The 27,763-nt window shown below is 40.3% G+C and overlaps 1 protein-coding gene across 5 annotated transcripts in view; it reads left to right on the forward strand.

Annotated features, from left to right (window-relative positions):
- Astn2 (astrotactin 2) overlaps positions 1-27,763 on the forward strand; it is a 947,200-nt gene that overhangs the window by 234,334 nt on the left and 685,103 nt on the right. The window lies entirely within an intron of this gene.

Genomic DNA, 27,763 nt, shown 5'->3' on the forward strand with positions numbered 1-27,763 from the left:
AGACCTAAAAAATGATTCTGAGTTAAAAGAATTAATGCTCTTTCATGAGGGCTGAATACATAGATTGGACAGATTTGTTTTTGGTACAATGAGAAGCACTTTTAAGTCTATACATGGAAAACAACTAAAATCTCGAACTTGTGACGATGAAAATAGTCACTGCTTACAAGAGCTAGATTAATAGCTTATCAGATTTCCATTGATCATTGCTAAAACTCTAAACTTGTAAAGTCTTAATATAAAAATATCAAAGAGAGAGAAAGAAATCTGAAATATTTCTTCGTTTTTATATCTACACATCTTAAAACATTTTCTTAGATCAACAAACTTATTTAAGCTTTCATATCCTCAGACCTTTACAGATTGTATTTATATACCTTAGAGTAGTTTCCTAAACCCTCAGAAGTTATATAAACTTCAAACGTTTTTTCTGTTCAATTATTTACCATGAGACACAGGTGATTGATTACTGAGAGTAATCATTGTAAAGCAAGTCCCTTTAAATAAAGGAATAATAAAAAATTACTTTGCAACCTGTTTTGTGAGTTTTTCTCTGTTCAGAGTGTGGTAGCAAGGTCTTGACTGAAGGTCTAGTAGCTCTCCAGTGAGGCTTGATTTTTACATATGAAGAGAAGGCAGCTGTAGCTCTGGGAAAGGAGCTGTTATCCTTTCTGCTATCAAAGCTACTGTTAGTCAATATCATCAGAGATCTGAGAAGAATATATTACAGCTGGAAGGACAGTCCAAATGGCCTATCCTATGTATCAATTAAAATGACAGAGGCTTTTTCATTACCTGGAGGGGTTACTCTAGGCTCCTGTGGTCTCCATACTTCTTTGGGGACAATGGTCAGTCTTCAGCTGTCATACAGGGTAGCACGTAATCTTCAGAAGGCATGAAGAGCACCACGGCCTTTGACTGTGAGACCCAGGTCTGTGAGATTTTCCTGTAAAGGAACTTGGGAAAATTGGCCTAACTTTGACCTGGCAGAGTAGGGCAATCCACTCAAAAGTGTCCACAATTTGAGCAGAGCCTTAGCAGCAGGTGAGGCATGCAGCAGTTTTACCGAGTGGTTAGTGTTACCACAATTCAGGTGAAGTTATTGTGTCCCATCCATTTTCTTTGGAGATCTTTAAGGGGTCCTTTTAGAAGGGGGAATTTCGGTTTATTAGGGGAAACTTTTTCTTAAGCATTTTAAATGCCATATTCAGCTCATCTCTGAAGAGTTTGAGGACCATCTAACTATTAATATGTATGATTTTAGGCTTAACCTTGAAAATATATGCAGAAGGCTAAAAAGAAAAGTTTATTCCTGTAATTAACTAGATTATACTTAGTATGACTACAATTATAGTTCTGAACACATTAAAGAATTTGATCATTTATAAGGTGACTATTAACTTGCATGTCCTAATTATCTTTAATAGTTTACAATAAGTTTGTAGTTTTTTTTTTTTTTTTTTTTTTTTTTAAGATTAAGATTTTACAGCTTGGGGCTGGAGAGATGGCCCAGCAGTTAGGAGCACTGGCTGCTATTCCAGAGGTCCTGAGTTCAATTCCCAGCAACCACATGATGGCTCACAACCATCTATAGTGGGATCTGATATCCTTTTCTGGCATAGGAGGGCATCATGTAGATAGAGCACTCATACACATTATAAATAAATTAAAAAAAGAAAAAAATTTACAGCTTTATCCCTGTTTGAGCCTTACAATTTTGAGTTGGATATTTAATTGAAGTTCCTTTAGCATCAAAACAAGTCATTAATGCAGTAAACTATAAAACTTTAAAAAATAATTGTAGTCCATAGAGAGGCTGGGAACTCTTTTGATCATTTTATAGTGTATCATTACAGAGTATCGTAGTATTTCTGTTGTTTTTGTTTGTTTGGTTTGGTTTTTTCAAGACAGGCTTTCTCTGTGTAACTGCCCTGGCTGCCCTAGAACTCACTTTTTAGATTAGGCTAGACTTGAACTCATGGAAACACATCTGCCTCTGCCTCCCAAGTGCTAAGATTAAAGATGTGCACCAACACACTCAGTTTAGAATTTCACACACAGTTTAGAATTACTATAAGCTCTCTGAGGGATCTGAGTGAGCAGAAGCTGCTGCTGGATGGCAGGCAGGACCAGAGAGATGAGAAACTAATGGTTAGAAAGCAGGTAGAATAAAGCAGCAGCAGCCAGAGACTCGGACTATCAAATTAGGAATCAAATTTGGCGGGTGGCAGAAGTCAGCAGAAACAAATGATCTGTACAGACCTTAGAAGAGTCAGATCAGCAGCTTGGTTCAGAGTGGACACTGCAGGAAGAAGCAGAGAGATGTACCAGGCAGCCATGGGTGCATGCTGGGTGCCTACTCCTTCGATTTCTCCAGGTCCTGTTAGGTCTGGCTGCAGGCTCCTGCTTTTACAATAAATAACGTAACTGAAAGTCAAGATATTTACAGTGTGTGTGGGGGGGATAGAGCAGATGTAGGGGGAGCAGACAAAAACAAACAAGGCTTGGAGCAGAGAAAATAGAGAATAAGGAATGGGGAATCTTTTTCCATTCCCCCTCATTGCTTGCAGGATTTATAAAGGTACCAAATAATATTGGAACTTTGTGTACTGCTGGTTGGCCACATTTGGATTGATTTTGAGATTAGAGTCCTTGAGAAGTCCCACAAAAGACCACCATTCACACATGCAATCAGCAAGAGTGATTATTATCCAGCATGCTGGGCCACCTATCCTACACAAAGGCAAAATGGCCATGACCCTGGGAGAAGCTCACAGACTCCCTTTAAGCACAGCCAAGGGGAGTTCCTAGGGCAAACAGATCAACTCAGATATCATTGGCTTAAGCGGGTAGCAATCATATTAGTATGTTCTAATTGGCTAGGGTTAGTCAGAGGTTGGTTAAGTCTACAGTTTTTCCATTTTGGGGCAAGCCTGGATGAACCCCAGGCTGTCCTTATTTGGTTATTACCTTGAGCTGTGGTGGGAGCTGGCTCAGGCCTGGTACAGGCCATCTCTTACTTCCCTGCTGTTAGGGGTGTGGAAGATTGATTGTCCTTTGTTCATGGCTTCCTCAGAAACTGTCCAGTTCTTAAATGAGTTAATAGGGGCCTGCCATATTTGCACGGCCCTCTCATTTGAGGTCAAGTGTTTTTGCAAAAGTGAATAAAATTGGGCCCCTTCAGATTGGGTGTCAGGTGGAGAGGCTGGAGGTTTTCTAAGAAGCATCCCGAGGGGAAGCCAGAAGGTATGGACTATGCCACTCTTGTGAGTGAAGAAGAAAGAATGGTCCTAAGCCTGTAGTCCAGGGTATCCCCAGGACCCAGGGGGGACCTAATGAGGAAGACACAATCTATTCAATGGGTCATAACTGTACTCAACAGGAGGGTGGGTGCTAGCAGCCTAAGGAGACTTAGAGCCTGGTACCAGGGCTTTCAAGTAAAGCTAAAAGGTTAAAAACCAAGCTCATAAATGAAGCCTCACGCAAGCGAAAGGGTGCAGAGTAGGGTGAGTACCTCTACCTCCAAGAGTACCAGAGACTCAGGGAAATGTTACACCAACAAAAAGGGAAAAGAACCTATTGCTTCTGGTGGATGGTGGGGGCGGGGCGTGGAGCAGAGCAATTGGTGAGCTGGAAGGTTAGTCTGTTGTGGGTGGACTGGAGGTAAGGGATACGGTCCCAGTGCAGCTCATACCCTGAAAGGGAATCTCAGGCACCAAGAAACCCTATCCTAGTCATGACATCAAAGTTAGGGTTTTGTGAGAAAAGATTATCCTGGCCAAAGACTGCCGCAAAAGTCACAACACACGGAAAGCCTCACACAAGAGATTTATTGGTGGGTGGGAGCATAGAAGGCTGCCACTGGGTGGAGATAAGAGTGTAGGAAAGAGGGCAGGCTGTGATGATGCAGAATTCATGGCGGTGGGGGTGAGGAGTACGATATGGAGCATACGTGAAGGGAAAATAGCAACTGTGGTGATGTGGAAATGGATCACATTGGCCTTTAGTAATGAGGATGACTGAAGCAGGATTGGGGTGGGAGAGCACCTGGTTCTGGAGTGTGGTCAGTTCTAACAGTAATAATTGATGTATTAGACACTGAGTGAGTACCTACTCTGTGCTAGGCACTGCACTGGTCACTGGAGAAATAGCACTAAATTCTACTAGTATGACCTTTGTCTTTACCGAGCCCATCTGTGATTGTAAGAATTAAATACCATTCCAGATATGAAGTGTTATCAGGGGCAAAAGTCCATGGTAAGATAGGAACAAATTGCAGAAATGTGAAATCTGATGGGGAAAAAAGAAGACTCATGAGTAGTCAATCAAGTTTTAACTAAAGGAAATGACATCATTGTTTAGTTCCATAAATTATATATATTGTCTCATGGTGTGAAAAATGGTTCATGAGTCAGATGTGAAGTCATATTGTATCACATCCTGCCAAATAACTTTATTCAGATATGTTGTGATGACTCCATCAAAGCTTAAAAAGTCTAGCTGAAATGAGAAAAGCTAAATGTCAATACAATAAAGTCATAAATGTTACAAAAATAGTATTAGAAAAGTATAGCCCAGTATCCTTTCCAAGAAGAGTTCTTGGGATGTCTTTACCAAGCATCTTCGTTGTCCTCTCCTGATGTTCTCTGTGTTTGTTTAGCAACAACAGTCTCAGCTTCCCTTCAGTTTCCTGTATTAAAACTTGGCATTCTTTTGACTTAAAGCCTCAGGTAATACAAAGGCCAGCATCTCCTTACTGCAGCACAACACAGTCTTGACTCAGAGAGGTCCAGTGACACTTAATAACCAGTCCTACTCCCTCCATCTGAAACCAGACACTGTACTGCTCACTGTCTTGGGAGCTGAAGAAGGTACAGGAACCCTTGTGGGGTTTGTTCTTGATTTGGGGTTTGTTTTTGCCTCACTTTTTTTCCTGTACATTTTGACTCTTGTACCTAATCTCTTTGGTTACATGAGATAAAAAGGTTTGAAAGGTAACAAAAGCAGCAATCCAGTCCTCTTTGATTGGCATTGTTAAAACACAGTTTAAACTTCCATGATCCTAGTAGATGTCATAGCTGGCTTTGTCTAAGTACACTTTCACGTCTTCTCAGAGACTAGCTCCCATTCTTAAAACCATCATTCTTCTTTTGAGGCCCTTCCCTATTGGTGAAATTATTAAGGCCACTCCATGTAGTTAAAAGGAGATTTATTTAATGGCGTACCTTACAAGTTAAGGGATAGGTAAGTCGCGGGGCCTGGGGAAGGTGTATCGCAGTCCAGCGGTGTTCTCTGGAGCTCCACTTGGCCCACCTCCACCGTCCAGGGTCCTGGAACAGAGAGAGCACAGCCCATCCAGGTCTCAGGTCTCCAGGCGCCTCCCTTGGCCCTGCCTTGTAGGTGTGACAGTTGCCGAAGTCTAAATGGGGGTTGAACTTCCAGATCAAAGCTGGAATGGCTACCCACTACATTCCCAATGCAATCTGATACATGCCTGTTTCCATGTGTTGATTCGGTCTTTCTCTGAATTTAGTCTTTTCTCTGGCTCCTCTTGTGAGCTGTTTTCTTCCCAGTAGATATCCTTAATCTGTAGAATAAAACACAGTCCTGGTAACTCAAACTTTATTGCATAACAATGTGCTATGTACTTTACCTAGACTTGTTTAATCCCCACAACTCTCTGTGAGTACAAGCATTATCCCTATTTTGTAGATAAGAAATCTGAGCTCAAGAAAGCTTAAGTTCCTCCTCTGAGCCCCCACAGCTGGAATGTGGAGGAAGGAGCAGGTGAGAGCCCATGGAATGTGGCATAGAATTCAGGCTTTTAACAGCTCTCTGTCTTTCAAATTCATACTGGTTTTCTCCAGCTTTGTAGATGACTCTGGGAGTACAGGCTCATCCTCTTATGGCTGCTTCTGCTTTCCTTTAACTTTAGCAGCTAGCCAGCCCATTTTATTCTTTATAATTTTCTCTTTTGTTATTCTCATTTTGTGATACAAGTTCTCACTGTGTAGCTCTGGCTGTCCTAGAATTCACTATGTAGACCAGGCTGGCTTCAAACTCACAGAGCTCCACCTTCTTCTGTCTCCCAGTGCTGGATTAAAGGTGTGCACCCCTGTACCCTGCTTTTTAGAATGTTCTGATTGTGCTGACCATAGAATAGGAGCACTGTGTGAAGGTCTCTGAGCCATGTTGTGAAAGCCCTTGTCACTGCTCTCCCCACAAGAGTAGGCTTCTTCCCCTTCTTCTCCAAGAGGCAGGCAGTAAAGCATCAGAAGGCCTTCTACTGAGAGATCCTCTACATCCTTCCTTCACAAGTCATGTGACATTCTTCTTGCAGGACTGAACAGTTTAATAGTTCATTATCAAGTAGTTCTCCTTACTTTTGACATGATTTTCTAACTGATCTTTTCCAACTCATTTTGATGTCTGCCATGTCACTTTGGAGTCTCAGCTGAAATTTCCATTTTCTTTTTTCAGTGAGCTACAAAGATGCATCTCTGCCTTTGAATCTCTGTTTCCTCATTTGAAATAGTACTGGCAACTTTTTATTTACCACCTGCCTCCAGGTTGGTATAAGGATCAAGTAGCACTAAGGCTGTTCATGCTTAATGTAAAAGATACTATGAAAATAGGGTGGCAATTGTTCAGACAGTTGTGAATGGTACTATTTTCTCCCTGTATACATTTTCTTTCTTTCTCTTCCCCTCCCAACCCCCTATTGTGCCTGTTAAGATACTTAAGTCTACCTGCTTTGATAAGACTGATTTTTCAGTATGTCTCCCTCCAAAACCCATAAGAATGTTACTGTCTTTATCACTAAAACCAGTGCCACCACCATTAGCATCATTCTGGTACTAGTTATTTTGGGGTAGACACTTTCACAGATTCTCTCGGGAACTTGATGTATTGGGGCAGTGTTAGACTTAAGCCAGTTGTAAGGACAAAATTCCTGAAAACTGCAGAGATAAAAAGACCTGACCCAGTTGCTCAGCTGGAAAGACTTTAGTACCCTTTGTTCTGCCTGGTATCTTTGGTGTTTTAGTTAAAAAAAAATGAATTTTTAATTAATTAATGTTAACTAATCTGTTTGTGTGTGCTGCTAAAGGAGAAGATGAACATGCGTGTAAGAGTGTGGGTGTGGAGGCCAGAAATAGGAGTGAAATCTCTTGAAGTGGAGTTACAGGGTTTTGCAAGAAGCCCAGCTTGTTACTTGACTGCTGACATCCAAACTCTGGTCCTTATGATTGAGCAGCCTGAATGCCCACATCTGAGTCATCTCTGCAGCCCCACTAGGGTCTTTTAAGTGCATACATACTCTATCGTTTCATCATCATTAACACTAACATCAAGCCACGCCTATTTTTGTTATCATCGTCATCATCGCCATTATCATCCTATCTAAAACTATGGTCCCCACTAGCCACTGAGACTGCAGGCAATTTGGTGCAGCTTGTGTTATATGTGCAGTATGTTTACAATTTGGGGTTTTTCATGCCTTGCATTTAATTTATTAAAAAAAAAAAAAAAACTTTTGTGAGCCTGCTACATTCAGGTATTTCCTCAGCACCAGCAATATAACAGTTAATGAAACAGGTATTTTCTTTATTCATTGAGTTTACATTTGGACAAATTGAGGGGGGAAAGTAATTAAAATAGATGAAGAAAAATCATCATAAAATGAGACAATGAAGCATGAGCATCACAAGAAGCAGTTTACTTTTCAGAACTCTTACAACATTTTAGTCACTCTTTTAACAAGCTTCTTAGGGAAACTGGTCCTCCAGCATTTTGTTTTTTGTGTTTTTTTTTTTTAAATCCAATTAAGAGGATGTAATATCCAGAATATACAATTTAGTGCTGCTTTGTGACACAGCAACTACATTTGACCTAACCACCCCCCCCCCAGTCTAGCAAAGGGACCCTAGATAGCGTGATTTTCATGGAGAATATATTGATTGGCATGATAACTTAGGTAATTGTTCAGCAATATTCACTCCCAGTGGGCAGATCATACTTTCTTATTCCTTTGATGGTGACTCTAACTCTGTGACTGATTTTAACAAATGATATGGTAACAGGTATAACACATGCAAAGACTCACAATAGCTTATGCAGTCATTTTTCCTTCTGGCACTTTATATTATCTATTATCTCTGTGAAGATAGGACTTGCATAATCCATTGGCCCAGAGAGAAAGGGAGAGAGACAGAGACAGAGAAAGAGGCAGACAGACAGACAGACACACACACACACACACACACACACACACACACACACACACACACACACGCTCACACAGAGAGACAGACAGAGAGAGAGAGACAGAGAGAGAGAGAGAGACAGAGAGAGAGACAGAGACAGAGACAGAGAGAGAGACAGAGAGAGACAGAGAGAGAGACAGAGAGAGACAGAGAGAGAGAGAGAGAGAGAGAGAGAGAGAGAGAGAGAGAGAGAGAGAGAGAGAGAAAGCTCAGTTTGTAACTCAGAACTGAGCTGCATTTAGTTGAAGAATGTTGTCTCCACTTAATAGCAGGGCAAGACTGAAAGCAATCTTGAACTTGTGAAGAGGTTTTTTTAAGTAGAGGAAAGAAGCTCCTATTAGAATTGCACATTAAACCTAACCTTTCCCTTTCTGGGTTATTTCTGTAAACTTCCTAACTTTTTGAACTTTCAGTGCTTTCCTCTTTAAAATGGGGTGAAAAAACAAATTACCAACAAAGTGCAACGAGGTGGATCTGGAGCATCAGCTATTCAAGGGGCTGAGACAGGAGGATTGCTTGTGTCTATGAGTTCTGCAAAAGGCTGGGCAACAGTGGGATTGGGTGGAAAAAGGGGATGTATCTGTCAAAGGTAGAAGTAGACTGGGAAGATGATTCATTTCAGTAAAGTGCTTGCCACACAAGCCCTAGGAACTAAGGCAAGGCTCAGTGTGTCTCTCTCTAATCATAGCACTGGAGAGAGTGGGGAAGACAAGTGAATTCCTGGGTATCATTGTCCAGCCAGCCTAGCCGTATCAGTGAGTGGCAGTTCTACTGAGAGACTGTGTCTCATAAATATGATGGACAGTGATTGAGGAAGGTGTGTGCACATGAACCTACTGCACATATGTCTATATCAATGAACATATACATATATCTTCACACACACACACACACACACACACACACACACACACACACACACCCCAAAATGCCAATAATTAGCAAATTCCCTTGATAAGGAAATTAAGTTGTGTATATAAAGCACCTGGTACACAATTAATAGACAGTAATTTTTAAAAATCAGTTGCCCAAATCTCTGAGCACGATTTCTGGTTGCTCCCTGGAAAACCAAGCAAGCTTGTCTCCCCAGGCACACACTCTCCCCAGGTTTTCTGGCCTGTTCTGCTCAAACCTTTGGCGACCTCACCAGTTTTCATTTTTTTCCCATAATAATGCTTCCAATAATTTCCCCCTTTTTGCTTCATAAATCGCACTAAGCACACACTACTCACTGCATAGTTTGTGCTGGTTTGAGCTTCCAATGTGTGTTTATAATTATTTTGCATTATCTTAATTACAATGATACCAAGAAAGGCATGGAGGAGAGTTAAAAAATGGTTCAAAGGAAAAAAAAATGTGCCATGAAAAATAACTCACCGTTAGATGACGACAAGGCTGTGGTTTGGGTTGTAATTGGAAATAACACTATTAATATGATAGTCATTCATTCTATATAATGAAAAAAATTGAAGCCCTTTTTGCAATTACCCCATTCCAAATGAAATTAACATTCCATGACATTTTCCATAAATGGTTCGTTTGCATACATTGGTGGAGACAATTAGCCTGGAGATGACTGAAGGCTGTGACTGAAGATAGGATGAAGTAGGAAGAATCAGACACAGCTCAGAAGAGAAAAGTGCAAAAACAAACTCAGTCTTTGCTGCAGGAGAACAGGAAGGATCAGAATGTGCAAAATACCTGGTGTCTAGGAAAAGTGGTGAGACTTTTACAATTAGACTTACCTATGGGTGGGAACCATAGAAATTTTCAGAGACCAGGCGGCAGTGGTGCACGCCTTTAATCCCAGAACTCCGGAGGCAGAGCCAGGCAGATTTCTGTGAGTTTGAGGCTAGACTGGTCTACAGAGCAAGATCCAGGATAGGCACCAAAACTGCATGGAGAAACCCAGTCTAGAAAAACCAAAAACAAGAAAAAAAAAAAGAAGAAAATTTCAGAGTACATTTATTGAACAGGGAAGTGCAAATATTCGCTTAAATTGTGTTTACTTGTGTTGAGTGCAATCTACTTCAAGGCCCCAGACAATTGAACTGGTACCCTTTTTGGTGATCTGCATGAATCCTCCAGTCCTTCCCAATCTCCAAGCCTAGGTCTAAATTGCTCAGTGACCTCTGCTCTGTTTCTCTCCATCCTCTGAGATTGGTGATGGATGCTGAAATTGCACCATGCTTTTTTTTTTTTTCCTGCAGTCGATGTTAGACTTTAGTTCTATAGACAAGTTTTCATAGTAAGGAAAATATCCCTGAGAAGCCTTTCTGTAATTTAATAAGTGATCATTAAGGCAATTTCTGGCTACAGAGGCATACTTTTAAAGCTCACAGCATACACTCTGCCATCTTCTGGGGCATAGCTAGGATGTGTTCTTGGTATTCTCTACGTCTTTTCTCCTTCAGTTTATATCTGATGCCTGTCTGCTTTCCCCATTGTAACTTCTAAATAGATTCATTTCCCCCAATACACATCTTGTTTTTATTTCCTCGGACACTGTTGTTGTTGTTGTTAAGATCACTGTCTCTGAACTCATAGCAGCAGTGGTTACCTGCATAAGACTGGACCCATCTCCATTCCATCATTGGTGGGGGAAGGGTTAATGAAGCCTTACTCCTCTCTAAGGAACTATGGGCAAGACAGTGGTTGCTTGCGCAGAGGGAGTCCCATTCCTCAGTTACACAGCCATTGCTAAATTCCTCAGGTAAATAACCTCTAGCTTGTTTTTCTGGGAAGTAACCCTAATGAAGTGCAGTGGGACACACACACACAAATAAGACATGAAAACAGAAGGTGATACTTACTGAAAAACAGGTTTGACAGGAGTGCTAGGTAAATGAGGAAGGACAATGAGGGATGGATATGTTCAAAATGTATTTAACATGTATCAAATATGTACACATATAAATAGAGTTGAAAATAATATTTGTGTTTTATTAGATTAGGATATAACTATCCTCCTTAAATAAGTCCATACTCATTAGAATGAGAAATGGGTTAGACTGGATTAGCATATTGACTCCATTAATAATTGAGACCATGACTACAATTTGAATTCTAGGTTTAAATTTCTTGTACAGTGAGCAAATTACTTGGGGGATTTACTACTTTCAAATCGTTGTGATTGTTAAATTGGTGCATAGTGGTGCTAGAGAGATAGCTGAGCCATTAAGAGCACTGACTGCTTTTCCAGAGGACCTGGGTTTAATTCCCAGCATCTACATAGTGGGTCACAATAATTTACTACTCAAATTGTTGGGAGGGGGCCCACTGCCCTCTTCTGGCCTCTGAGGGGACTGCACACACATGGTACACATACATATACAGAGACAAAAATACCCATACTCATAAAATAAAAAATATACTGAAGAAGCATTAAAAATTGAAGCACGGGTAAAAAACTTAGAACAATTCCTAGCACATGCAAGTAGCTGCTATCTTCATTATTGCCACCTATTTTTTCCCTAAATGCCCCTTCTAGTGACACTTGATACCTTGATATATATAGATACATCTTTGACAGAGTCACTTTTCTTATCAAAACTGTCTCTTATAACCATCTCATAGGTTATAGAAATTGAAATTTCAAAGCTTAGATGGAACTGAGTTCTCTTGGTGATGTGGTCTACCTTCCTCCCTCCTCATCTGCAACAGCATCCTCCCAGGAATGCTGAGCCCATGCTATACAAAGTGACTCTTCAGCTTTTAGATTGAAGACTGCTTTGTAGTGCTGTATCTTTATTGGTGCCACTCATGTAAACCTTCAGCCTTCTTAGATATGATATGTCTCCCTTCACATCCAAAGTTAGCAGCCATCACTGTGTTTAACAAATGCTTAAGTCCCCCAGCAGTTTCCATCTAGCTTTCTGGAATAAAATACCTTAGCTTCCTCTTATCATTATTTTTCAGCTATTTGATGAATTCTCTTTGATGTCTATCCCAATTCAGCTAAGCTTTAATTTCACCCCAACTGGATCTAATTTCTCTTATCACTGGGCCTTTTGGGGACTGAGTCTGAAACTACCTGGAAGATTGGCTTCCAATGTGTTTCCATTCCAGTCTCTAATTGCTTTCAGTGTGTACATCATCTCTTTGCTTTCTCCTCTTAGTTCAGATAAAGTTCAGAAGGTAGATGCTCTGAATGTGAAAAGAGACAGGCAGAAGGCTATGGGCATCCTCCCATCAACACCTTCCATTTTCAGACATCATTAACTTACTAGAAACTTGCCAATTGGCCACTCAACTAAAGTCCTGTTACTACTTTCTTCTGCTTAAATTTCCTCTTGGGTTGCTTGGTTTTGAGCCCAGGGGTGTAGGGCAGAGACATGTTTCTGTTCATGTGGGGAAATGAGGAGAGTGGTGAGAATGTATCTTCCAGTTTCAGACTTGGTAAAGCTAGTAAATGTCTTCAGCTTTCTGCTGTGATGTAATTTCAAATAAAGTTTTTTCTTCCGTTATGAGTACTGAATCACAGTTACTGAAAGATATTTAAAGTATACATAAGAACCATTGTATTTCAGTTTGCAGATGATAAACATTAAATGTCACCATGGTCTGAGATACCTTTCAGTCCACCTTTTAACAAGTTTTATTCTTTTAGAATCACCTATTTTATCATTCTGAAAAATGAAGGCAATATGGATGTTCTGTCCCTTCCAAAAACAAAATTTAATCATTTTGTTGGACTTCACTCTTAGCAGACTCACTTAGCATTCTAAAAAGAAAATATCTTTCACTGTGGAAATATTTTCCCTAATTTTTCTCTTAGTTCAGTATTAGTTCTCTCCCACCTCTTCTGAAACTCCATTAATTGAATCTGTTAAAAAGAAACAAATAAAATAAATTTTATCAAATTAACTCACAAATAAAAATATCAAACAGCTATTTTTAAGGAAGCCTCTCAAGCACATGCCCAGCCCCAAGCTCTATGAATCTCAGTGAACTTCCGTAGCAGTAAAACGACTACTCTGAAGCCAAGGTGCTTCACTTACGATTTGGAACTTTCACCATCCGTTACATCTTTTTATACTTATCCACCACACAAGAAAGAAACAACAGTGATGATTGAGTTGGAACTATAAAAGTAACTGGCTTTATGTCCTCTTTCATACTTCATTCTTCACCGAATACTACACTCTCTTGTTCTCCTTTTTAGCTTTTCTGTTGGGAGCTAGAGAGATGGCTCAGTGGTTAAGAACACCGACTACTCGACTACTCTTTCAGAGGACCTGGGGTTCAATTCCCAGCTCCCATATGGTAGCTCATAACCATCTTCTACTCTAGTGCCAGGGAATTCAACAGTCTCCAGCTTCTGATGGAACCTCCACCCAGGTGGTACACAAAAACTCACACAGCCTCACACATACATTTAAATGAAATCAAACAAGATAAAAAATGTCTATGGTCACACTACTCTGAATATGCGCGATCTCATCTACATTTTATAGCATATTCACTCTTGCACCTGTTTTCATACATACACAAAAAATTATAGGCTGGTATTCAAATATGAGAGAATATGTGGGTATTTTTTGTGTGTGCCTGAGTTTGGGTCACTTCACCTAGTATTATACTTTTCATTTCCATCCGTTTTCCTGCAACTTTCATTTTTCTTTTCTTCTGGATAATGTTTCATTTCATTTATGTGCCACAGTTCATTATCCATTCACCTGCTGATAGACGTCTAGATTGTTTCCATTTCCTTGCTGTCATAGAAACTGTAGCAATAAATAAAGATATGCAAAAATCTCTATGGGAAGACACAAAGCCCTTTGGGTACATACTTCCCCATACTTTTATTTAATTTTATTTCATTTATTAAATCCTTTCTAGATTTTTTTGCAACTTAATACCTCTGCTAATTCCTAGATTCAGAGGACTTAATAATTTCACAGCTCTTCTGTTGAGAGAAAGCTCCCCTAGATAGTGAGATCAAAACAATAGTCGTTACTAATACTATATATATTCTTTAGATAACTGGCCCTATGTCAGCCATCTCTGAGTCTGCATCTCAAACTTCCTAACTACCATACAGGCCCCCTTCATCCACAGATTCTCAATCTAGGGAGATATTTTGCTGTTAAGGGTCATATGGAAACATCTGGAGACACTTCTGGTGATCACTCCTTGAGGAGTCTACATGTGTTAAAACAGGGCCATGTGTATGGATAAACATCCTGTGATCTCCAGATGAATCTCTACAATCAGTAATTGTCCAGTTCTAGATGTCAACACTGTTAAGATTGAGAAGCCATACTTTTTGCCAAGGACCTTAACTCTCAGGGTCTTCTCCAATCTATAACGTGAGAAATAATGTATTCTTTGCAATACATTGGGAATGGCATGGAATTATATCTTTAAAGTCCTTTAAAAATGCCTAGCCCAGTATAATGACTCTTCTAATTACAAGATACAAAGGCTGAACATCCCTAATCTAAAACTCTGAATTCCTTAATGCTTTGATATTTGTAACTTTTTGAGTTCCCACATGAGGTTTTAAAATTTTTGCATTTTAGAAAATTTTAGGTTTTCAGATTTGGAGTGACCAAACAGTAAGTATCTATGTAATTATTCTTAAATTTAAAAACCTCCAAAATATGAAACACATCTGGTCTCAAGAATTTTGAGTAAGGGTTAGTCCATGTTAAAAATGCATGCACTGGGGCCATCTAGAGCAACACAAATTCAAACATTGGTGTTAGAAGTGGTAGTGATATGACAGCGTTTCAGATAACTGACTGCCGAGTCCTACTGTCCCTCATGATACTATTTCAAGGGTCTGTGACAGGATTAGTCACCCATTTCTGGACTAATACTGCTTTGCTAATCATAATTTTATGTGACATTTTCCCATCAGAATTCCTGAGGAATGATCTGGGCCATGGAGAGGGAGACTGTCCTATTCTTAGTCTAGAATTATGTTTCTATTAACATAGCCTTAGAATAGGTCATAGATCACCTAACAACTCACAGTAATTCTCTCTCCCTCTCTATCTTGAAATATTGAATGAAAAATCAAAGAGAATATGGGAAACACACAAGTGAATGTATTTTGTAAAACCTTCAATATTGGTGGGGAGTCTTCTCTCAAATCTGCCTGGATACCTATCTATACCCCAAATATACAAGGTCCAAAATCTCCAGTTTTAACTCAGAAGGTGACCAATGATAAAAAAGGGAGGGCAAGGAGAAGCGGACTGGCAAAGGTGAGAGCTGGCAGGTAGTGTCTCTGGCCCTGGGATCCCCATGCTCAGGAAAGAGGCTGGGGCATGGACTGCTTCACAGGTTATCAGAACTCCAGTGCTGTGAGGAGACAGCCAAGCCCTGAGATTCTATCACAGCTGCCATCTCCCCTTCTCTTTTTCTCTGTCTTTTATCACACTGTTGCCCCTCGTTGTGCACATTGGGCAAAATGAGAGCATTCCTCAAGATCCATGAGCCTGTGCCTGCTGCCTTTCTGTGCAAATGGCTCCCTACGATGGATCTCTATTATTTCACCAAAAACATCACAGGAGGAATTTGTTCTGCACCACTGAAGATATGATTTCCATTCTCTCTGCTGCCTTAGCTCAGTGTTTTGGCTGTTCACTGGGAAAGGAATAGAGAAGAAAGAAAGCATCTGTAATACCTACCTGAGCCAGTTTTCACCAGGGATAAATAAGATTCAGAATTATTTAGCCATCGGATAAAAACAATTTCCCAAATGCCTATTGAATCCACATCCATATGCTAAACCCCCATAGGGATGTAATGTGGCCCCAACACTCCAGGGGCTGATCCCAAAGAAATGGAATCAGCCTCCTCCGCACCTTCTTTCTCCTTATTCCACTTGCATTAGCTTTATTGTAAAGGTGACATAAGTCACCCGACCTTGGCTTAGGATCTGCCTCTGTCCTGTGATGATGATGCTAGTCTACCCACTTGCCAGACTAGTAGCTATTGAGATAAGGAATTACAGTGCTAAGCCTAGAGTTAACACTCAACCAGTGGGAGTGAGTGGAATCATCCCTGGCCTTATTTATTCCTTCTTGCACTCATCCTCATCTCCAGTAAGAAAAGTCAGGACACCTGAGGCTCACAGAAACACCGTCTTTGTATTTGTACTTTGATGTCCATGACAATAAAATAATTTTACACTTCTTTTAATTATTGTTATTTGATTACACACTCTTATATGTTCATCATCTATTAAAGGATGTGAGAAGCATAATCCTGAACTCCAGTTTTTTATTAGCAATAGCCAAGTGTCAGTATCACAAGCTTCTACAGTGATTCAGATTATAAATGCTTTCTTTAATCTATATCTAACAGAAATATTTCATTGTTTGAGGTTCAGAGAGGTTAGTGAGGTATTCAGAGACACACAGTACCTGACCTGCAACTTGAATCTTAATTTCCTTCCTCTAGATCTGCTGAGTTTCTACTTTAACCCCCCAGTTTCACTCCTTGGATTTAAACTTGTGATTTTATATGTAGTGGCATGGCCAGTGTTTGCTGTCACAGAGAAATGAAAAATTGTAATTATAAGTCATTCGATAGAAAATTCCAAGCCTCACAGAAATGGCAATTCAGTGTCAATTTATCACTGACTATATGTTTACTTAGTCTATTTTAAAGGGTTTAATATTGAGAAATAGGATGTATTTATAGTTTGGCTGAAGAACCACTGCTTTTTGCTGTGAGTGACTTAGATGTGTTTAAATTTGTAACTATCATTTGCACTGGGGAGATTTGCTTTATTTTAAAGGAACATTGGTGAGAAATATGCCTATGAAAGTACTGAGAATTCTACCAGTTCTATATTCTGCTCTTGGTATCTGTCTAACAAGACTTTATGCCAGAGAAAAAGGACATCTCACTTTCAGTTTTAGGTGGCTGTGGTTTCTGGGATCATCTTCACAATTTTCCTTTTATTAAAGACACATTCTTTTCTTTTTCTCTTTTGTTTTTGTTTTTTTTTTTTTTTTTTTTTGTTTTTTTTTTTTTTTTTGAGACAGGGTTTTTCTGTGTAGCTTTGGCTGTCCTAGAAGTCACTCTGTAGACCAGGCTGGGCTTGAACACACAGAGATCCACCTTCCTCTCCCTCATGAGTGCTGGGATTGAAGGCATGTGCCACCACAACCCAGCTTAAAGATGTATTCTTATTGTTTTGTTATGTGTATGTGGTGAGTATACACACATGAGTGATTGCAGAGGCCAGGTGAGGTATTGAATTTCCTGGAGCTGGTATTACAGATAGTTGTGAGATGCTTAGTATGGGTGTTGGAAACCAAACTTAAGTACTTAGGATTTCTAACAAGAACAGCAAACTCTCTTAAGCAATAAGCCATCTCTCAACAGATTTTTAAAAATATCATCTAAAGGAAAGTTGCCTCAAAGTAGAATGTTTATTTTGTTTTCTCCCCTATGGAAGCTATTTATTAAGCCCAGATTACTGGATTTACTATAAAACTAGAAATAAAATTATATTTGAAGGTACCACTGATGCTTTGCTCTTTAGAGATTCTGTATGACCTTTGATAACTTACCTCGTATGTGACATACCCACTTGTAAGCTTTTTGGAAAACTTCTCTATCTAGCTCTGCCAAAACAATGCTTCATAACAAACTTCTACAAAATCTTAGTAGTTCTGGATGATCAATACTGAGGAGTTGTGTGCCTGAATACAACAAGGAGTATTATCTCACATGGGTTTTCCCATTGTTTTCAGGTTGGCAAGAGTTCTAGGCTATAGGATGCCTGGTCCATGCTGCTGGGCAGTGAGTCTATGGTGATTCATCTTCTTTTGCTAGCAGATTAGCTGTGAAAGCTTTCCTCTTGATAGCAGCAGATGTACATGAAAGAGTAAAAATTTATGATGTATCTTGAAGAACAGACTCTTAGCACACACTAACTTCTATGCATATGATATTCATCACAGCAAGTCATAAGGCCATGTCCAAATGAAGAGTTCATCTGCAGTGGGGCTGTAGCAAGGATGTGCGTTCATGAAGGGCTTAAAAAATGAGGCTTAATAGTCTATGTATTGTAGTTATTATGAAGTTTAAATTAAATGACTGTATTTCCTTTAAAATATTACCTGCCATATAGCAAGCACTCTGTAATTGGTAAATGTCATTATTATTGTTATTATAATTATGTGGCTAATGAAATGCTCTTGACAAACTGAAATTGTACGATGGGGAGAATCTTGGTAATAGATCAACTAGAGAAGTCCAATGTAACTCTATAGGGGAAAAAGTGAACCTGGAATGATGCTAAATATCTGGAGAAGAAGGGTATTGGTGGTAAGAGAGTGGCGTTTTCCTTTCTCTGCTGTTCAACTACTGGGAAAACAACTTCCCCTCACACACTATTGTTTGATAAGCCTTAGCAAGAGCTTTAGAGTTTCCTCATCTCTTGGGATAATGTACCTAAGCTTCAGGACCTAGTAGAATCATGCAGGTCTTAGCACTTGTACAATGACAGTGACAGTGCATTGTGAACAGAGCTGTATGTCCTTAGGCTACAACCATATCCTGGTTCTGGGTAGCCACATGCTTCAGGCTATGGCCATGGTGGGGACTGACTGATGCTGAGTGAAGACAGGGACTGAATGACACTGGGTGGCAGTGAAAACACTAGTGAGAGTTTCCAGGACCCTGAATGATGATCCAATTTGAACATTGAATAAAACTACAATGCTTACTCAAACACTAATGAGTTATTGAAGCAAGATGTGGAAAACCTACTGTTTACTGGACAAACCCCTTTGAGGGCCTGTCATTTGTGAACATGACAATAAATGATATACGTTGTTGATTGCTTAATCTACTTTGCATAGTATGTTAAGCATCTTGCAAAAATCATTACATTAAATGTTAACCAAAACACACAAAATTTTAAAAAGGCACAAATTCTTCATGGTTTATTCAACACATAAGGTGATGAGGTTTGAAAAAGTCAGTGAGGACATAATGGCATGAAAGATCGAACCTGTATCTCCACTGTGTGTACACAGTGCACCATGGCATTTGGGACCAGAGCCTAGACACAGACAAGGATAGCAGGGTGGATATTAGGGTTACTGACTAAGATAAGATTTCTAAATTAGAATCTAAGGAAAGAAACAGGAGTGAGTTAACGATACCCAGACTTCTTTCTGACTGAAAGATAAAGTCTTATTGATGTGAAAAAACATTTCTCAGTGTAAGTTGCAGAAAAAAAAATAAACTTGGTGGAATTTTTCCTACAAATTCTGATCTTTCTTTGCCTCATGCCACTTTCTGCATCCTTTATGGCTCGGTAGCCGGCACACCCTCTAGGAATTTTCTACAGCCTTTCTAACCACAAAGGCAGCTAGGGGATTCCTGGTCAGTGTTACCATTACACAGGAATTCAGTACACTCTTTTCTACTGTCTTTATGTTTTCTTTCCCTATACCACTGATATGTTTTAGAAAAGGGTGATGTTCAGTTCATCTCGGTGTCTATTGTTCCCATACCTGAATATGGCCCCCACCCAGAAATACCTTTGGAGGTAGAATTCCACAATGTATATGGCCTTCCAGTCTAAAGGAGCACAGAAACACATGGTGTGACTATCCTGGAAAGTCTTAGGAGAGATGAATTTTCTAAGGAGGGGCAATTTTGCTAGAGACTGAATCCCATCAGGCTGTGCCACATAGGCTGCACAGAGCTTTTGGACTTTTTTTATGACTGATGAGGAAAGAAAGATCTTTGAAGCAGTACTATTAAGTCTCAGTTTTAAATAACTGTATCATGAACTGTCATAGGCACTTTAACATTTCACTTAGTCAAAAACAGTTTGTTGGAGTTGGGTCATGCCTCATTTGAACACTGGGGAAGGAGATACCACAGGGTTTAAATAAATGTCACTCTTAGAGGCAGTGAGAAGTGTAAGAAATAAAACTGGTTAATTTCAGAGCCTTCCAGAGTCACACCTCACTGAAAGTTGCTAATGAAGTGAGTTTTGATATAGCCTGTCTACTTATTGATAATTTGAGGCCCTTTCTTCACGAACAGAACTCAGTGGTGGTTGAATGACAACTCTGCCCAGCCTTTGCAATCAACTGTCAATTCCGGGGCCTTTGCAAAAAGAGAGTTCAGTTGGTCTAGATAGCAATAGCTGTAAAAATAATGTGCTGACATGGACAGAGAAGGGGATCCCAGAAGACCTCAACCCTATAAAAAGAACTACATGCAACTTAGGAAGGCTAAAAGTGGGAGAAATAGCCTGGACCAGGAAAAAACACACCAACTGGTTATCCAATAGCAAATGGTCAGCCCCCAAAACATGCATACAAGTAGCTATATATATACATATACATGTATGTAACAACAGTTAATGAAAAAAGAGGCCAGGAATTTGAAAAGGAGTAAGGGCAAAAGGAAGGGGAAAATGATGTAATAATCTCAAAAATAAAAGAAATACTTTTTAAGTGCTTTGCAAACAGGAGAGCAGGCCCCGTGGTAACTACATTCATTTTCACAAAAGCGCATTCGTTTACATTTAGAACTACAAGATGTTGGAGCCGGAAGGAATCTTAGAGACCATCTGTGCTCTGGCTAGGGAACATGAAACCAGCTCCAGTGAACCTGGGCAGCATTGTGCTTTGATCAGAAGAGAAGAAAATATCACAAATTTGATTCTGTCTTCCAAACTTGATGTAGTTTTCCCAATTGAAATCATGACCACCCCATAAGCCTTCAAGTTAACTGACAGATCCAAGATCCTGTGTATAGGAAAAGGCTGTTCCATGGCTTTTCAATTTATATTTACTGTTATTCACTCATTTGTCTTGTCTGCAGGCACTTGCTTAAAGATAAACTGGACCAGTCACCAAAGGTTTAAGAAAATATATGTCAGAAAAAAAAAAAAAAAACTAAAGAGTAAGAAAATTCTATCAATCATTTTTTTTCAATCCCTGAGAGTTGGGAAGAAGTGGCCATTTTTAAAAACGTGAACTTGGGTTTTAATTTTTCATGAAGCATTTACATCTAGCTAAGAACAGTGGCTGTTTTCTTATTGATTTTTTTCATGAAAAGACTCCTTAAAACATTAGATGTTGCTTTCTATGGCTGGACTTGGACAAACTGAGAACTGGATAGTTCTTGTTTTTATTCTAGGTCTTTCTAGCTAAGGTGTACCAAGAGACTAAAGCATTTTCATTTACCACCTTGTCCTTAATCCTGGAGTCTGAATGTGTCCAGTCAAAAGCCTAAAAATACAAATTGAGATAAGTATTAGTGTATATACACATATGTACATTATTGGCTACTTGCATTCTGGATCTGGATCTCTACCCATCAATACATTTATATAAGATATTGGCTTATGTTGCTGAGGAGGGTAGCAAGTCAACTAGAGACCACAAGGACAATCTACTCTAGCTCAAATACGCAGAGAGCCTATTTTTTCTTCAGGTAGATCAGTCTTTCTTCTATCAAGGCCTTCAACTGATTGCAGGAGACATGCATACAATGTGGAAGCAATGAATTTTCTCAGTGTCCTAGTCTAATGTTAATATCTAAAAATACCACCACAAATACATTCAAAGTAATGTTTGTTCAAGTATTTAAATATGACAGCTTCCTCAAGACAATGCTGTAAGTTAACCAGTATCAGAACTGAGGTTAAATTATCCAAAAACTTGAAGGAGGGGAGTGGAGAAACAAAAATAGCAGTTGTCAGCACAGTGCTGGATGTTGAAGATAAGCTGTATTAGATACCAAAGATTTAAGAAAATGTATAAGACCAGGGGATGGGGAAGCAGTATGGAGATGGTTCAGGTGGCCAGTGCCTACTGTGAAAGCGTAGGGACCCGGGTTTGGATCTCTAACACCCATGTCAACATTGGGTATGTTGGCGCATATTTATAAGCCATGGAAGCTGTATTTCTGGAGCTTCCTGCATGATTCAGAGATAGCTAAGCAGAGAGACTCCTCTTCCCACCAATCACTTACTACATTTACAACTACATTAAGAGGAGTCCTTATGAATCTTGTAAGTTTCAGGACCTTGCCAAGACTTAAGCCTTAATAAGACTGTGCCAATTTGGAGGAAATAACATTTCAATGTAGATCAAATAACTTCAGGACAGTAGGTATTAAGCTTTGGCTGTAAAATGTTATCAGCAATTTCATGTGTTTGAACACTTGGTCCCTAGTTGGTGGTGCTTGTTTTGAAAGGTTGAATAACCTTTAAGAGGCAGGAAATAGGTCATGGGGAGCAAGAGAACCTTGAAGTTATAGTTTTCACTGCTTCCAACACCAGTCCCTGGTTGTTGTTAAGAACTATATAGAAAGCAACTGCAGCAATCTCTCACAGTCATAGGGAGAGACTCCAGTCACCATACATTCTCCATCATCATTGACGTATCCTAGTAAACTGTGAACCAAAGTGGGTCCTTCCTCCTTTAGGTTGTTTCTGCCTGGAGTTTCCCCATAGGGACCAGAAAATTGACTAATCCAGTGAGTTTTCCCATCTTTATGATTCATTGGTTACACTGCTGCGATATAACCAATGAACATGCACAGATTACCTTGTCTTCTTTTGTGTAGATCTATAGTGAAGAGAGCAATGCCAGGAAGAGATGAGAGCAGAGCCTGGACCTCCAGGAAGTCTTGAGATGGGCCCAGTCAGGTCTAGGTGGCTGGGGACTCCCTGCCTACATAACCTGAAGAAGGGCTGCCATCAGAGCACCTATTTAAGACTGAAGAAATGCCATCCAAACTAGAAGGTTGATTTACCCATCTCTACACAGCAAGCTGGCTAGAGGCTATGCCTTTAAGGGTGGTGCAGTGGATGGAGCTGGAATATCAGTCATTATTATGTGAGTTCAAACCCCGCTTTGTGGCTTTGGAAGATCATCCAAATTCTCTGAGTCCATGTCTACATGTGTCTAAACAGGAGTTGATGATAGTTGCTCTTCAAATCTGTTAGGAGAAGGAAATGAGAAAATACAAAGAAATGCAAAGATCCTTTCCAGGCAAATTGTTGGTGCTTGGGAACTGTGATTTTTTTTTCTAACACAGATTGGAAGTGTCTAAAATATTTAAAGAGAACGAGGGATGTGCTATTGAAATTTGAACCCAAATCTATGCACATTTCCGTGGAAGAGCCTTCAGACATCACTGTGTAGAAAAAGCAGTGGATGGTAAATTGATTGCACAGTTGAGAGTTGAGTCTCTGTCTGTCTGGGTATCTTCTGCAGGCAACATGCCCTAACTTGCCTTGCATCTGGAAACTGGCATGCCTCTGTGCCTCTGTGCCTCTGTAGAGTGACTTGGGGTTTGTTCTCTCTCTCTCTCTCTCTCTCTCTCTCTCTCTCTCTCTCTCTCTCTCTCTCTCTCTCTCTCTCTCTCTCCCTACTCTTTGCTTTTCTGCTGTGCTGTGCTCTGCCTCTCCATTACCTTCCTATTTACAACACTTTTCTATCATACTTTCCTCTATCACTGAGTGTGATCCCCCCCACACACCTATGTTCACCTCCCCTTCCTCTTCTTTCCACCTCTTTTCTTCTCAGGGTTTAGGTCTCTTCTCCTCAGACATTAATAGTTATCCCCATTAAGCTGACAATCTCTCATGTGTTAGTCAGAAGGAGGTGGCAGCCCCCCTCCTCTCCCTGCGTTCTGGGCCTGCGAGATGCTCAGATCAGGCACCATCTGTTGCATTCATTCAGGCGATGGGTGAATATTTTGCTACTCCGGGGAGGCAGAGCTTTGTGGGTACCAGAAAGTAATGTGGCTTGTTTGGATAATTTGATATATTGATATTGAGAGAGCTGTTGAATGGGGTCAGGAGGGGTGGAGATGTGGAGCAATAGAGTACAGGATGACATCAGCCATGAAGAGCTTTCCATGAGCACTGCCGCCCTAAGCTTGTCTGGGCTCTTGGCACTGTCGCCAAGTCAAGAGCAGCCAAACAGATGGATGGGATTTGCTACATTGGGATCAGAAGCCCTTGCAGTTCACAGGAGCAAACATCCCCCCCTCCGTGTGTTGTCCTCTGACACAATTAGTTAAACCGATATCAGCTTAGGAAAAAAAATCAAACAGAAATAAGAGGAGAGGAGCTGACTGTCAGGAATTGAAGAATGTCAGAGACATGAAGGAGATGTGGTTAGTACCCCAGGAAAGGCTTCTGCCAGATAAAGAAGGATGCTGGAATGGAGCTGGTAGGAGAATGAAATGAGGGGGCTTGTTGTGGAAGTGTAGGCACAGTGAAGGGTATCAGGGTAAAAATATTAATATACCTGGGCAAGAAATATCAAAGAGCCACCATAGACTGGAAACAAAGATGTAGAGATGGGAAAATGGCTTTATTGATCCCCATAAGAATTGGAACTGTGAAACAGGGGACCCTGACAGAATCTATAATTATCTAGAATTCTAGTCTTTATCAGAAATATGCTACATAAACAAGAAGGAGAGAAGAAAGAACTACCCTTATATTTCCTTTCCAGTTTCCTACCAGAGCACCCTACTGGCCTAGCCCAGCTAGGAGCCAGATGACAAGAAGCCAGATGATGATCCTACAGGATCTCAGTAGGGCATATTGAACCTGGTGGAGAGGCAGAGAACTGGTGATACAAATAGAGAGCATTTGGCATAGGTCAGGAGTATATACACCCTATATCACTCCATGCACAGGGGAATTAAGAGTGGTTGAGCCCACTCTTGTTCAGAGTTAGGGTCTTCACAACCTCTCTTAATTCCCCTGTGCATGGAGTAGCCACAGAGTATGCTTTCTCATGCAAGTTCATGATTGCATCCCTTTCTCTCCATTCAGATGTATCTAAAAGGCCACTATATTTCTTAATCAAAAACTATACTCATGTTTATTTCTGTCAAATGTAGTCTTCATCTCACCTAGGCGCCACCATTTCACAGTACTTCAAAACCAGAAAAAGAGGAGCCAAATTCATTACTTCCCTTTCTTTTGCTATCTTTATAACACGTCACATTCCGTGGGTGTTTTACATCCAATTTAACCCTCAACTTTGATGACATCTCAATATACATTATTTCAGCATTCCCCCATTCTCTCCATTGTTTTCTCTACTTCTGGATCTCCACCCTTGCTACCCTACTCCAGGCTACCATCAGCTCTTCCTGGACTATATTCTATGCTATGACCCTAGGTGATCTTTTTACTTTCATTCTTCTTTTCCTCCCCCCCTTTCTCCATTTTCCTCTGTATGAGCATGAATGTGCACATATGTGTGTCAAGACTGGAGGAGGACTTAGGGTCCTGTTCAACTTGCTCTCCAACTTAACCCCCAGGGGTTAGGGCCAAGGTTAAGGTTAGGCTTCTGATTTCATTTCCTATACTATCTCACATGGCTTGCTATCACTTTATTTTCTTAGATTCATTGATACTAGTTTTCTGCTACAACCCCTTGTATCATCATTTACCATTCAATTACAGTACATGCTTGTTATACAACTCACACTCATTTGCCAATTATTAAATCATATTCATCATCCTTTCAGTATGATAAACATCACAAGGGAACTTTGTTTGCTTCTTCCAAAGGGCTGCCATAATAAAATACTACAAACAAAGATTTTTTTTAATGGATATTGAGGCTGAAAATCCAACATGAAAATGGAGGTTCCCTTGGTGAGATTTTCCTTCCCAGCCTGTAGATACTGCCTTTTCTCTTTCCTGAAGTTTGTCTCTCCTTCTCCCCACCCCTTTCTTTCTTCTTCTCTTTGTTTGAGAATTTCAGACCATTGCCTGCTCTGACCATCTGACCACAGCCTAGCATCCTCTTATGATCCTGGTGAAATCACTCTTTTCTTTGTATACTGAGTTAAACTTGACATGACACGGCTTCTCAGAATCATACTGTAACCTCTGGTTAGGATAGGGAGCCTGTAAGTGGAATCTCCTTGGATCACCTTCATAGACCTGACTTGAGATATCTGGGGAGAAGACAGCAAAAGATGTCGGTGAGGAATCTAGAATGCCACCATATGGTTCATTTGCATTGTCAATTGTGTTTCTTAGCAATCTGATTCTTCCTGTGTCCCTGAAGATGGGGCTTCCCACAGAACCTAATATCCAAATCCACCCTCTGGTTTTGACTTACCTTGCAGACACATCTGTCTAAGTTGATAGTTTGTTTTTTTTTTTTTTTTCCCTGAGAAAACACGAAGTGGGTGTTGAGAGTTGCCGGGGGGGGGGGGGGGGGGGGGGGGGGGGGGCGGGTGGCGTTCTTTGTCTAATCTGGAGAAATCCACGCAAAGAAAAATGAATCTCTAGTGCACGCCATCTCGTGGCATCAAGTGGTAGGGAGCTCCACCTGAGAAGAAATTCCCCAGCCTCTGCTGAGTGGGTGGAAGGAGACTGAGTTTGAAGATTTCAAAGTCAGGGCTGTCTTTGGGCATTTCTCAGAACGAAGGCACTGAAGCCATTTGGCTGTTCCTGTTTTCTTCCGCTGCTCTCCTCCCTGCCTTTGATAGTCTCTCACATCTCTCCCAGTCCTTCCTAGTTTTTCTTTTTATGCTCTACAGTTTCTCTCTGTACTTCTGATCTCATTTTCTCTATTCCCTGGGATTTTCTATTGGTCTCAATTTGGAAACTGGAAATGTCGCCATGGAGAAGTCACCAGTGGGTTGTTCCACCTGGATTGGCACATTTGCAGGCTTGGCTAGCACTTGTTAGCATGGAGAAACATAGTATGGCTTGTGTGGAGGCCTTGTTCTTTCCTTGATAAGGGGTATGGCCTTACATGACCTGCATCCCACAATACTGCAGTTTTATCACTAAGCTATTATGTGAACTTCACTGTCACTGTCCCAATTCAGGCCACCATTACCCATGGATGGCTTATGCAGAAATCTTAGTCCCGGTCTCCTTTCCCATTTCCATGTGTATTCCCCTTACTTTCATCAGTCCTATAGTTAACAAAGAGACCTAACTAACATATGTCAGTTTCTCCTTTAAAGCCATTCAATGATAATCTTTGCCATTTAGATGAAATCTAAACTAAATATTGTGTTCTCATCCTCCTGCTTCATTTTGTAATACCCTCTGTGTGCACCCATACTGTACTCCTTTCTCTTGTTGAAAGAGCCTCAACCCTGTGTCCTCAGATTATCACACTTGCTTCTCCTTTGCTTAGGACAGTCTCACTCCTGTCCTGCTCTGCTTTCTTTGCTGCTTTCCTCTCATCATTATGACCTCCGTTATAATAGTGCCTTTTCCAAGAAGGCTGCCTTGACTTTCTGGATGGCTAAAGTACCTTGTTGTTATATTCTGTATTCAGAATTGTGGCCTGATATTGGAAGTTCCCAGATATGTATATCCTACTGTATTAGGAATTATTTGAAACATGGATTGTACCTAAACTTTCAACATCATATCCCAAGGGCTTATTCCAATGCCTAACATCTAGTAGGTGATAGATAATGACAATTGTATCTGTCCTTAGGCTAGTGACTTGATTTGTAGTTTCTTATCATTAGTGGGTTAAAGATAG

The sequence above is a fragment of the Peromyscus californicus genome, unplaced genomic scaffold, assembly GCF_007827085.1.
Source record: "Peromyscus californicus insignis strain IS unplaced genomic scaffold, ASM782708v3 Scaffold_5__1_contigs__length_169319896, whole genome shotgun sequence".
NCBI classification, from domain to species: domain Eukaryota; kingdom Metazoa; phylum Chordata; class Mammalia; order Rodentia; family Cricetidae; genus Peromyscus; species Peromyscus californicus.